This window comes from Tiliqua scincoides, chromosome 2 (genome assembly GCF_035046505.1).
Source record: "Tiliqua scincoides isolate rTilSci1 chromosome 2, rTilSci1.hap2, whole genome shotgun sequence".
Lineage (NCBI taxonomy): Eukaryota > Metazoa > Chordata > Lepidosauria > Squamata > Scincidae > Tiliqua > Tiliqua scincoides.
Window position 1 is genome coordinate 94,095,931 of NC_089822.1, and position 13,761 is coordinate 94,109,691.

A 13,761-nucleotide genomic window follows, 5' to 3' on the forward strand; every position below is an offset into this window, starting at 1 on the left:
CCTGGTTCACAAACTGAGCCATGACACTATGCCAGATGTCTGATGCTACACCATACATCCTCTCTATTAATTAATCTGGAATTGTTACCACCTCCTAATTTTATGGGGCTGGTTTCCATGTTTGGAATTAATCTATTAAAAGTGACTCCCTGGACACAGCTGCATAAGGAAGTGAAGTTTAACAGTGGCAACTGTTGTGAGCATGGTGGTCTGTTTTTTTGAACTGCTTCGCATAAGCAGACAGCAGGAAATTTGTTTCTGGACATGTCAGAACTTTGCATGTGCCCAACCCATGGGGCTGCTCTGTGTGTGGGAATGTGTGAATTAGCCCATTTTCAGGGCCAAGTTGAACATTACTGCCTTCATGTGGAGGTCTCCAAAAAGCGCTTCCTCAGGATAGCAATCCATGCAGCAGGCTTGCCATTCAAAAACAGATCCACACCATGTTCTTCACTCAGGGCACAATCCTAACCAGGTCTACTCAGAAGTAAGTTCTATTTTGTTCAATGGGGCTCACTCTTAGGAAAGTATGGTTAGGATTGCATCCTTAGTTTCCTGCAACATCCCCACTGGGATTAGCTGCCACAAGAGATGTGAAGTGGAGAGACATGCGAATTCATTAATCTAACTCAGGGGCGCCCAAACCCTGGCCTGGGGCCCGCTTGTGGCCCTCGGAGGCTCCCAATCAGGCCCTCAGGGACCCCCAGTCTCCAATGAGCCTCTGGCCCTCCAAAGACTTGCTGGAGCCTGTGCTGGCCCGATGCAACTGTTCTCAGCAAGAGGACAACTGTCTGACCTCTCACCTGAGCTGTGGGATGAGGGCTCCTTCCACTACTTGCTGTTTCACGCCTGTGATGCAGCAGTGGCAGCAAAGGAAAGGCTGGCCTTGCTTTGTGCAAGGCTTTTTATAGGCCTTGAGCTACTGCAACACCTTCATTCGTAAAAGTTCCATCTCTAATATATTCATTTATGTAAATTTATTCAAATTTTAAATGGTAAATTAATTCTTCCCCCCCCACACACAGTGTCAGAGAGATGACGTGGCCCTCCTGCCAATATGTTTGGACACCCCTGATCTAACTGAATGTATTCATTTCTAATTTGCTTTTTTTTTTTTTAATTCCAAGGAGCCTCTAAAGCAGCTAACAAAGACCATAAAATACACATAAACATAGTCATGAATAAATCATCATATAAACATCTTAAGCTGCACTAAAAATAACAACAGCTGTGGAAGTTAGAAAGTCTGTCTCTTAGATTCCACATTCCCATGGCAGAATTTAAAGGCTTTCACCTTTGAGACCTAGGGCCCAATCCTTTCCAACTTTCAAGCACTGATGCAGCTACAATGCAGTCCCAAGGTAAGGGAGCAAACATTTCTTTACCTTGAAGAGGCCTCTGTGACTGTCTTTTCATAGCAGGATGCAGCATACATGTCATTGGCATGACTACGTTAATGCTGGTAAGTTATATAGGATTGGGCCCCTTGTCAGCAGTGGTGCAGCTTACAGGAGAGAACATCAGTCATTAAAGTGAGCAGGTACAGTCAGGTACAGAGGCTTAGCAGAAGTAATGGGGAATATCATAGGATTCAGCTTGCAGACGTTTTTGAAACATGTTTGGATTGCCCTCAGAACGCTGTCAGAGAACATGTGGGCAATGCTTGCTTTCTGTATACACTTTGTATACACTCATTTATTACATGAGCTTCTTCTATAGCAGCAGCTTTAATGAGATGGGTATGATGAGAGGGATAATTCATGGTTATGGCTAAATGCACATGGTTAAAGAAGAAGGGTATACAGGTGGTATACCCTTGGTATAAATGCACATGGTTAAAGAAGAAGGCTAAGGCCAAACTGCTGGATACAGTACATTAAGCCTGTCAATTGATGGGCTAAACATCAGAAGTTCCCCTTTGATATAAAAGTGGAGCTATCTTGGGACTACACCATGCAGGAAAAGGAGGTTAATACTTTCCCTCTGCATCATTTTCCCTACAAAAAAGCAGCTCTTGGCAGCAAATAGTCACTTTGCTCTCCAGAGCAAAGAGCTGCTTTGGAGAGGGGTGCAGGTGAGAAATATTAATGCCTATTGCCCTGCACACTGTAGTCTTGAGCCAGATTGGCATCATTTTGGCTGCTTTCTCACATCAAAGGGGCCTTCTGGCTTCCTTCCAGGGTTAACCAATTCAATTAGTGATGGCTTTAATGTAATGTGGCGTTTGGCCCCAAGGCTGCAATCCTAAGCACGTTTACGTGGGAGTAGCCCCACTGAACAGTGTGAGACTTCCAAGTAAAGTGCAAAAGATTGTTGTCAGATCAGTAGTACAAATAAGTACAAGTGACTCTTTCTCTACTTATACCATGGGGAGAACACTGCATTCCCAAATGAAGAAGATGCCAGGATGAGAAAGGATCTGCTTCTATAGTAACCTGACTTCAAATATGGAAGGTATCCTCAACAGACAATTTAAAGGTACATTCTGGGGATGTCCCTGTGGAAGAAGGAATTCCCTGTAATATGCAAAAACTGGACTTCACAAGTTATTCCTACCACATGTGCCATCACACAGAAGTTCTTTTGACTAACTTCTGACAGGGTATGGTACCCTGACTTCTTCCCACTTGTGCCTAATTTTTGCTATTTTTATACCTTTGTAACCCACAGAGGTTTCTGTGATGTCCCAGCATCCTCAATGCAGCTGAGGCATCCTGCTGCAGTAGCCCTTGCTTCTTATTCTCAGTAGGGTAGTTCAGCGACATTGGCTTGTAGCAGCAAAAACAGCAAATGCTCTTGTGGCTCAATAATCAATTTATCATATAAAAGCTATATATAACTTTTGCTGTAATTTATGTAGCGTAATCCTAGGTAACCTTATCTGGGAGCAATCTCCATTTACCATTTTTGGAAACTTCTGAGTAGACACACCTAGGATTGGGTTGTTAGTCTTTAAGGGTCCAATCCTATGGGTCTTTAGCATTGGTGCTGAGCTCCAGCACCAGTGCTAGGTGTTGTAAACGTGCTGTAAAGCACATTTATAGCACAGTGGGAGGAGAGAGAACCAGTGCTGGGCCAACACCAGTCAGCACCAGGCCCAGTGCTGGACAGACACTGCCCATAGTAAGGTAAGAGCTTCAGATGGCGGGGCAAGGGGACGAAAGACCTCCGGAGGCTTCCCAGCGCCTGTGGGATACAGCTGTCACCATTTTGATGCCACTGTTCCTCAGGGCACTGAAAAGTTCAGGAGTGGGTTACCTGTTGTCACACAACCCTCTTCGTACTATCCTTTTCCTTTTCAATTCAGGGAGTAAAATGGAGAAGTTCTCGAGAGAAGTAGGCAGAGAGATATTGGTGCCCTGCAGCAATTTGCTGAGTGAGAGGACTGCTTCATTTGGCCTCATGGATAGGTCAGCACTGCCAGCTTGCTGACTGGTGATGCTGAGCCTGTGAAGATGACAGACTCTATGTCAACGGCACAAAATAACAACAAGGGATTGTGGCTCAAATAATTGTTTAGTTATAACAATACTTTTTATATGTCAATTTTTCAAAACATTTTTACGATACAAGCAATATCTGAAGCTTCTTTACATTACAGGTTATAGACTGCCCAAGATGAGTCAAAAATTGTAATCCCAGAGCCATGAATAAATGGCCATCATGCATTGTGTGAAATAGAAATATCCATTGTCTGTTTTGAACTTACAGCTGTTCATTTTTGTTGAGAGAGACCCCAAGTTCTAGTACTATGAGGGAGAAAAAAACTCTCTATCCTTTCTTCATTCTTCAAACTCTCTAACTTTCTTCATACTATTTATAATTTTATAAACTTCTATCATGTGCCCCTTTTGTTGTATTTTTTATAAACCAAAAAGCCCCAAGTGCTTTTGTTTTTACTTATGTTTGTACTTTACCCTGGGGGCTGGGGGCTAAGAATAGGCCCTCAGTTTGGCTGTACTTGTCGTAAGAGGCGACTAAACAGCCACCGGGTAGATGGGACTCGTCAGCCTAGGAAGGCAGCTCATCTAAGAGAAGGAAACTCTGACCTCAAACCTCCACTGCCTTGTGGCTACATCCAGTTCTGGAAAAGGCTTCAGGAGTCAACCTCGAGGCAAAATCAGGAGCCGGAGTCCCTTAGGCAGTTCATGGCTGAACACAGTCACGTCCTGGCAACTCCTGCGACGCCGCTGGAACCAACCGTATTGGCTTCTGCCTTTCCATTGGACCATTCCAGCGACGTGGAGAGGGGGGATTTGCTGCATGGGTAACAGCCTATCCTCCATACCTTCTTTACCCAGGCTTCGCGCACTGGAGAGGACACTCCAACTTCGCCATACGGCGTCGGCACAACACGGGAGGCAGCAGTTTACCGGTTATAAGTCTTTGCTCGATTGGCGTAGAGCATGACGCCAGGGGCTGCTTCCGACGGTGGGAGAGATCATTGCATCTCATTGGGCAGCTACCGCCCGCCTTAAGCTGGGCAGTCCCCAGCCAGTAAGGTGTTGCCTCGCCACGGTCCGTTAACCTCATGGGGTGCGTGGGGTTTAGGGTGAAAACCGACAAGCGGATCGACAACTCTGCACCATGCAACAGAAAACAGAAAACTACTGCCCTAAAGCTGGGCACCTGGAACGTTAGGACAATGACACCTGGCTTCTCTGATGACCTGCAAGAAATAGACGACGCACGCAAAACAGCTGTCATCGACATGGAGCTGAGCAGACTGCAGATGGACATCGTCGCCCTTCAAGAGACTAGGCTGCCAGATTCCGGATCTGTCAAGGAGAGAAATTTCTCATTTTTCTGGCAGGGAAAACCACCAAACGAAACCAGGGAACATGGCGTTGGCTTTGGGGTCAGAAATACCCTGCTGAAATCCATCATCCCACCTACTGTGGGAAGTGAAAGAATTTTGTCCCTGCAGCTCCAGTCATCAGCAGGACCTATCACTCTCATCAGTGCTTATGCACCAACTCTGTCGTCTCCAGCAGAAGCCAAAGACAAATTCTATGATGACCTGGCCACCACTGTCAAGAAAATCCCTGTAAAAGAGCCATTGTTCATCCTCGGCGATTTCAATGCTAGAGTTGGTGCTGATAACAGTTCATGGCCCACTTGCTTAGGTCAGTTTGGCACTGGGAGGATGAACGAAAATGGCCAACGCCTGCTAGAGTTTTGCTGTCATCACGGTCTCTGTGTCAGCAACACGTTCTTCAACACAAAGCCCCAACATAGAGTCTCTTGGAGACATCCAAGATCAAAGCACTGGCACCAGCTCGACCTGATCCTCACCAGACGCTCCAGCCTTCCCAGCATCAAGATCACACGCAGTTATCATGGTGCTGCCTGCGACACTGACCACTCCCTGGTGTGCAGCAGAGTGAAACTGCAAACAAAGCGACTGTATCACATGAAAAAGGAAGGAAGACCTCGCATTGATACCAGCAAGACCCGGGATCAGAGAAAAGTGGAGGAATTTGCACAAGCGCTTGAGGAATCTCTTCCAGGCCCGGCCGACGCAAACGCATCCAACAGATGGGAACATTTCAAGAATACCGTTTACAACACCGCCTTGTCCATATTCGGCAAAAAGACCAACAAGGCGGCAGACTGGTTTGAAGCCCACTCTGAGGAGTTGACACCAGTCATTGAGGAAAAGAGGAGAGCTCAAGCAGCATACAAGGCCTGTCCCAGTGAGCGCAACCTGCAGGTCCTCCGAACTGCTCGCAGCAAAGTCCAACAGACTGCCAGGAGATGTGCTAACGACTACTGGCTCCAGCTCTGTTCCGAGATACAGATAGCAGCTGACACGGGCAACATCAAGGGGATGTATGATGGTATCAAGCAGGCCCTAGGTCCAACACAGAAGAAAATTGCCCCTCTGAAGTCTGCCACAGGCGAGGTCATCCAGGATCGGGCGCAGCAGATGGAACGCTGGGTGCAGCACTACTCTGAGCTATATTCCAGAGAAAATGTAGTCACCGAAGAAGCACTGAACAACATTGAGTGCCTGCCTGTGCTGGAAGAGCTTGACAGTGAACCAACCTTAGAAGAACTTCACGTGGCCCTGGACTCCCTTGCCTTTGGCAAGGCACCTGGAAAAGACAGCATCCCTGCTGAAGTCCTAAAATGCTGCAAAGAGATCATCGTCACTGAGCTGCATGAAATCCTCTGTCTCTACTGGAGAGAAGGTGGAGTACCTCAAGACATGAGGGATGCAAACATCATCACGCTGTACAAGAACAAAGGTGACAGGGGTGACTGCAACAACTACCGCGGCATCTCTCTCCTTAGCGTTGTAGGAAAGCTGTTTGCCCGAGTTGTACTAAAGAGGCTCCAGGTACTTGCAGAGAGCGTCTATCCAGAATCGCAGTGTGGATTCCGAGCCAACAGGTCCACCACTGATATGGTATTCTCCCTTAGACAACTGCAGGAGAAATGCAGGGAACAACGACAGCCACTCTTTATAGCCTTCATAGATCTCACGAAGGCTTTCGACCTGGTCAGCAGAGACGGCCTCTTCAAGATTCTCCCCAAGATTGGATGTCCACCCAGGCTCCTCAGCATCATCAGATCTTTCCACAAGGACATGAAGGGCACTGTTGTCTTCGATGGCTCCACATCAGACCCTTTTGACATCCGAAGCGGAGTGAAGCAGGGCTGTGTTCTTGCACCAACCTTGTTTGGGATTTTCTTCGCTGTCCTGCTGAAGCAGGCCTTTGGAACTGCAACAGAAGGCATCTATCTCCGGACCAGATCAGACGGAAAGCTCTTCAACCTCTCCAGACTGAGAGCAAAATCCAAAGTCCAGCTGAAATGTGTGCGTGACTTCCTCTTTGCTGACGATGCAGCTGTCACTACCCACTCTGCCAAAGATCTCCAGCAGCTCATGGATCGTTTTAGCAAGGCCTGCCAAGATTTTGGACTGACAATCAGCCTGAAGAAAACACAGGTCATGGTTCAGGATGTGGACTCACCTCCCTGCATTACAATCTCTGCGCATGAACTGGAGGTTGTCCATGACTTTGTGTACCTTGGCTCAACGATCTCCGACACTCATTCTCTCGATACCGAGCTAAACAAGCGCATCGGTAAAGCAGCTACCACGTTTTCCAGACTCACAAAGAGAGTCTGGTCCAACAAGAAGCTGACGGAACATACCAAGATCCAGGTCTACAGAGCTTGCGTCCTGAGTACACTTCTGTACTGCAGCGAGTCATGGACTCTTCGCTCACAACAGGAGAGGAAACTGAGCGCTTTCCACATGCGCTGCCTCCGACGCATCCTCGGCATCACCTGGCAGGACAAAGTTCCAAACAACACAGTCCTGGAACGTGCTGGAATCCCTAGCATGTATTCACTGCTGAAACAGAGACGCCTGCGTTGGCTTGGTCATGTTGTGAGAATGGATGATGGCCGGATCCCAAAGGATCTCCTCTATGGAGAACTCGTGCAAGGAAAGCGCCCTACAGGTAGACCACAGCTGCGATACAAGGACATCTGCAAGAGGGATCTGAAGGCCTTAGGGATGGACCTCAACAAGTGGGAAACCCTGGCCTCTGAGCGGCCCGCTTGGAGGCAGGCTGTGCAGCATGGCCTTTCCCAGTTTGAAGAGACACTTTGCCAACAGTCTGAGGCTAAGAGGCAAAGAAGGAAGGCCCATAGCCAGGGAGACAGACCAGGGACAGACTGCACTTGCTCCCGGTGTGGAAGGGATTGTCACTCCCGGATTGGCCTTTTCAGCCACACTAGACGCTGTGCCAGAACCACCTTTCAGAGCGCGATACCATAGTCTTTCGAGACTGAAGGTTGCCAATACATACATATGTTTGTACCTTTCCCATACCTATTTGGAGATAGGACAACTTGAGCTATATATAGTATTCCAGATGGGGCCATACCAAAAATGTATGTAAAGGCTTTGTGACACTGGCCATTTTTATTTTTAGTTCTTTCCTAACAATACCCAGTACTGAGTTTGCCTTTTCCACTTTCACTGCACTTTGTCAGTGAGCTGTCAACCATGACTTCAAAAAGATCTCTTTCCTGGGCAGTTACATTCAATTAAGCCCCCTTCAACATATACAGTGTTGTATATGTCATATGCCATATGACATTAGGATTTTTGTCTCATTGTGCATCACTTTGTGTTTATTTACACTGAATTGCATTTGCCATTGTGTTGTCCTTATATCTAGCTTTAGGAGATCCTTCAGGAGTTCTTCAGTCTGTTTTGTATTTCACCATACTGCAAACTTTGGTATAGTCTACAAACTTGAATACCTCACTGAATTTATGAATAGTACTGGTACTACTACAGATCCTTTGGGAAAAAATGAACAGGTTAAGAATGGCATATTGCTTCTGATTGTTGAAGACAATTTGCTTCTGTATTTTCATATTGGCCAATGATGTGATTTTGAGATGGAATAGTATAAATCAGTTTTATGAACTGTTCTGCCATCTATAGGAATCAAGTGGTTACTACAGTCTCATCACTGGAAAAAGACGAATAAATCTTTAGAAGTGAATTGCTAATTGCATGAAAGACTTTATCAAAGAAAACACTGTGATGAGAGCCTGCAAATTGTGAGCACTTTGCTACAATACAAGAGAAGAAATATACATCAGCAGATGGGTGACAGACTATCTGATAACTGGAAACTTTTATTGCAAGTCCATGGGCATGGTTCTGATTTTCTTATTAGTCGTATATATAGAGTGCACAATGTCTTCTTTTCAGATACAAAGATAATAATTATGTGTGGTTTACTGCACTTCAGCAAGAAAATATCACAAAGCGCTGGGTAGCCTAAAACAAAACAAAGGGCCACAATCCAGCTCCAGTTGTGCTTAAAGTGTTATGAATCACTGTTACATCCAATGAAGTGATAGGGATGCATATGTGTATCCAGATGTGACTCTGTAAATGCATATCAAGTATGCACAGAAGGCTGTCCCCAGATGGGCTGGGGCACAAGAATCTGTTCAAGCTTGTAGGAAAAACAAATGAAAATATGTAGTGCAATATTAAGTCCCATTCTATGCACATTTATTTGGAAGTAAGTCCCTCTAGGTCAGGGGTGCCCAAACCCCGGCCCGGGGGCCACTTGCGGCCCTTGAGGTCTCCCAATACGGTCCACACGGAGCCCCCAATCTCCAATGAGCCTCTGGAGACTTGCTGGAGCCCATGCTGGCTTAATGCAACTGCTGTCAGTGAGAGGGCGACTGACCTCTCGCAGGAGCTGTGGGGCAAGGGCTTCCTCCACTGCTTGCTGTTTCATGTCTGTTTCATGTCATGTCTTTCACGCAGCAGCAAAGGAAAGGCTGGTCTTGCCTTGTGTAAGGTCTTTCATAGGCCTTGAGCTATTGTAAGACCTTCATTCATTTATAGTTCCATTATCCATCTCTAATATCTTCATTTATGTAAATATATGTAAATTTATTCAAATTTGAACTGTAAATTAATTCTTTTTTATTCCCAGCCCCCAACACAGTGTCAGAGAGATGATGTGGCCCTCCTGCCAAAAAGTTTGGACACCCCTGCTCTAGACATAAGGCCTGCAGGCCAAATGTGGTCCCCGGAAGCAAATTATCCGGCCCCTGTTTTAATTGGGCTCTCTCAGTGTGATAATTGGGCTCCCTCATGTCTAGAAAATATGAACAAGATTTACACAGGCCAAAATCCTAACCCATTTTCCAACACTGGCACAGCTGTGCCAAAGGGGCATGTGCTGCATCCTGCAGTTGGGTAGCAGTCACGGAGGCCTCCTTAAGGTAGGGGAATGTTTGTTCCCTAACCTCAGAGCTGCATTGCCCTTACCTCGGTGCTGGAAAGTTGGTTAGGATTGCGCCTACATGTTCTCTTCTGTGATTTGCAGTTTCTATGAGAGAAAAAAGCACTTTTTCTGCTTAATGATGTCACTTCCAGCCCTCAGCAGGCACCATGAATGCTAACTTTGGCCCTCTGTTTGGAATGAGTTTGGCATCCCTGCTCTAGGAGGCTTTGTTCCATAAAGTATGAAGATGACTGCAGCCTTTTCTCCTTCCTCACCTGTCTCTACTGATGGCAAGAATGGCCTAAGTGGATTTGCCACCCAAGTGGGGCAGATCTGCAACTCCTGCCATTTCCCCTCTTAAAATAAACTTGCACACTTAGGGAAGCAGCTAGGTGGGCAAGGAGAGGGAGGTGGGGCAGAGTGTGGTGTACAGGGTGACAAGACACCCTCCTATTCCTGGACATATTCTACATTTCAACTTTCTGCCCTGGGTCCAGGAGAAATTTTCAATAATTTCAAAATGTCGTACATTTCAAGGCAGACAGGTGGTGCCAGCATCAAGAGGGGCAGCCCGTGTCACTTGCTTGCATGTTTGTCCTTTGTTCCTTGGGTTGCATTAAAATATACAAATACAAATTAGGTTCTCCTGCCTCTCTGCCGGTTCCAGCTACTCTCCAAATCCCCTCTGGAGCACAATTTCTTCATCAGCAGTCAACCGCTGTGATTTCTGAGATCACAGCAAGTGGGTTTGAAGCACATGGGGTGTGGCCTGGCAAGGTAAAGACCCACCGTGCCTCTTTCTACTTACCTGCTACTCTGGTGCAGCCTCCTCCCTCCTATGGTGGGGTGTGCTGGGAGTGCTCCCACCTCCTCCTTTGCACCTGCCTGGCCTTCTTGCTTTTAGAAGAGAGGAGAGGAGGAAAAGGCACACCCAACAATCCTGAAGCCAGTTATCAGAAGAGTGTTGCTCTGTAGTGGCTTCTTGCTGCTCTGCTGCACCTGCTCGCAGTGGTGGTATTGGAGGAAGACAGCCTTCTGCTGCCCTGATCTTTTGCCCACTTGATCTCAGCAAGTGAAAAAAGGATTGGAGAGCTAACTGAAACAGCTGGCTGGGTGGAGGGCCAGAAGGAGGCGGCAGGCAGATGTGACAGTTTGCCACTCCCCCCCCCCCCCAAAGAACACCATTCAACATAGCTACTTCAGTCAGCCTCATGGCTAGGCCATCCCTGCTGATGGGCCCATTTTTGAAATGGTTTTAATGGAATGGTTATATTTTATTTATTTTAGTGATTCCACCTTGCCTAATAGTTTAGCACAATAAAAGAAAATATAATTCAGTAAAGCCAATATTAAAAGCAGCAATGGAGACAACCATAATTCCACTGGTACAGTAACATCTACCCGCCGGGTAGATGGGACTCGTCAGCCTGGGAAGGCAGCTCATCTGAGAGAAGGAAAACTCTGATCCCAAACCTCCACTGCCTTGTGGCTACATCTAGTTATGGAAAAGGCTTCAGGAGGGAGGCAAAATCTGGAGCCGGAGTCCCTGAGGCAGTTCATGGCTGAACACAGTCATGTTCTGGCAACTCCTGCGACACTGATGGAACCAACTGTATTGGCCTCTGCCTTTCCATTGGACCATTTCAGTGACGTGGAGAGGGGTGATTTGCTGCATGGGAAACAGTCTATCCTCCACATCTACTTTACCCAGGCTTTGCGCACTGGAGAGGACACACTGTTCCAGAACCACCATTCAGAGCGCGATACCATAGTCTTCCAAGACTGAAGGATGCCAACAGGAATAACATCTGAAAAACCTTGAAAAACAGAAATGTCTTTAAGTGCTATTTAATGACTTCAATGGGGAGGGGGAGGCTGTCATATCATCCTGGGAAAAGTTCACAAATAGGGAATGGTCGTTCAAAAGATCCAGCTTGTAGGGCCTGTCAAATGAATCTCAGCCAATGTCAAGCTATGTGTAGCATATCTGCAGCTGTAAGGATTTAGGAATATTTATATGGGAATGTTGTGAGCTGCTTTGGAAAACACAAAACGGTTGATTTCTAAAATTATAAAATGGCAAGCTGCACGTTTCAATTTTAGTTGATCTTTGAATATGGTGTCTACCTAATTCTTAATTTAAAAAATAATTCCAGCAGGACCAGGCTTGAAACTGAAAATCATTTCTATGCTTGGGCATCCACGGATTTTATTGAGACTGTAAGCATGTGATATTTTGTAGGATCAGAATCAGTGAAACTATCATTTGCTGGAAGATAGGAGAAGTAAAATGGTCTATGAGTATCTATTGATTTTAGTAGGGGGAAAAAACAAATTGAATAATGCTGCAGGGCAGTTTTCTTCAAAACCCACTAAATCACGAGGAAGAAGCAAATATACCAACTTAGGACAATCTGAAAAGCAGCCCTGGCAAAGCTAGTATGTAGGATAAACCCACTCCTATTCACCCCAGTACAACATCTTTTCCAGGGCTGGTTACTGGTATCTCTTTTTTTTTTTAGACTGTGAGCTCTCAGAAGACAGGAAACCATTTTAACATTGCTTTTGGTATATAAGTTGCTTTTTGAACCATTATTGTTGAAAAGTTGTATAGAAATGCATTATTATACATAATAAGAAAATTAAAACTATCAATTTTAAGCACCTAGTAATATGGTTTTGGAATCCCTGGAAGTTGAGGTTTTTGTTGTTGGGGGGTGGGGAGTGGTTCCTTTACAAGATGTGTAAAAATAAGAAGGGTAAAAGCTTAGTCTGAGCGATGACTGTGGGCCCAATCCTATCCCACTTTTGAGCTCCAGTGTAACCACAGTGCAGCCCCATGGTAAAATAACACATGTTTCCATGCCTTGAGAAGGCCCCAGTAACTGCCCCTCCACCACAGGATACAGCACACACCCCACTGGCACAACTGCACCAGCACTGGAACATTGGATAGGATTGGGCCCTGTATCTCTGTAATAACGCTGGGGTCTAAATAGTTGCACCCCCCAAATTGTTCTTATTATGACTTTATTTATTGTTCTACATATTATACATTTTTAATGTGGTATTTGTAAGCTGCCTTGGGCATTTGTTCGTGCATGGGAAAGGTGGAATATAAACAAACAAGGCTAGTGTGTAAGATAAAGAACAGTCACTAGATGGCACTATTCTGTTTTCCTTCCACTACTATATTCCTTCCACTACTATATTGTTTATACAGTACAGTACTATAGTATAATTTGCTGCTTGCAGATGACTCAAAACTCCTCTTGAGACTAATACATATGTTTAAAAAGAAACAAATAGATATCAGTATAGTACCACTTGAGGATGATTCAACAAAAGGTAACAGCCAAAACAAGGTTCCCTCTCTAACCCGAGGCTTATTTTGTGTGAAAATATTATTATTTGTTGTTTTTTAAGCATAAAAGCAACTGTCCTGCCAATACAAATTGGGAGGCTATGACTGGCTGGGAGAAAATGGCTTACAATAGCCCTGCAATGTAGTTTGCTGTTAATATTGCAGGACAATAGGCTGGTGAAACTGAGGGATGGACAGAGTGGATAGGGAGATGCTCTTTACACTCTCACATAATACCAGAACCAGGGGACATCCACTAAAATTGAGTGTTGGGCGGGTTAGGACAGACAAAAGAAAATATTTCTTTACTCAGCGTGTGGTCGGTCTGTGGAACTCCTTGCCACAGGATGTGGTGCTGGCGTCTAGCCTAGACGCCTTTAAAAGGGGATTGGACAAGTTTCTGGAGGAAAAATCCATTATGGGGTACAAGCCATGATGTGTATGTGCAACCTCCTGATTTTAGAAATGGGTTATGTCAGAATGCCAGATGCAAGGGAGGGCACCAGGATGAGGTCTCTTGTTATCTGGTGTGCTCCCTGGGGCATTTGGTGGGCCGCTGTGAGATACAGGAAGCTGGACTAGATGGGCCTATGGCCTGATCCAGTGGGGCTGTTC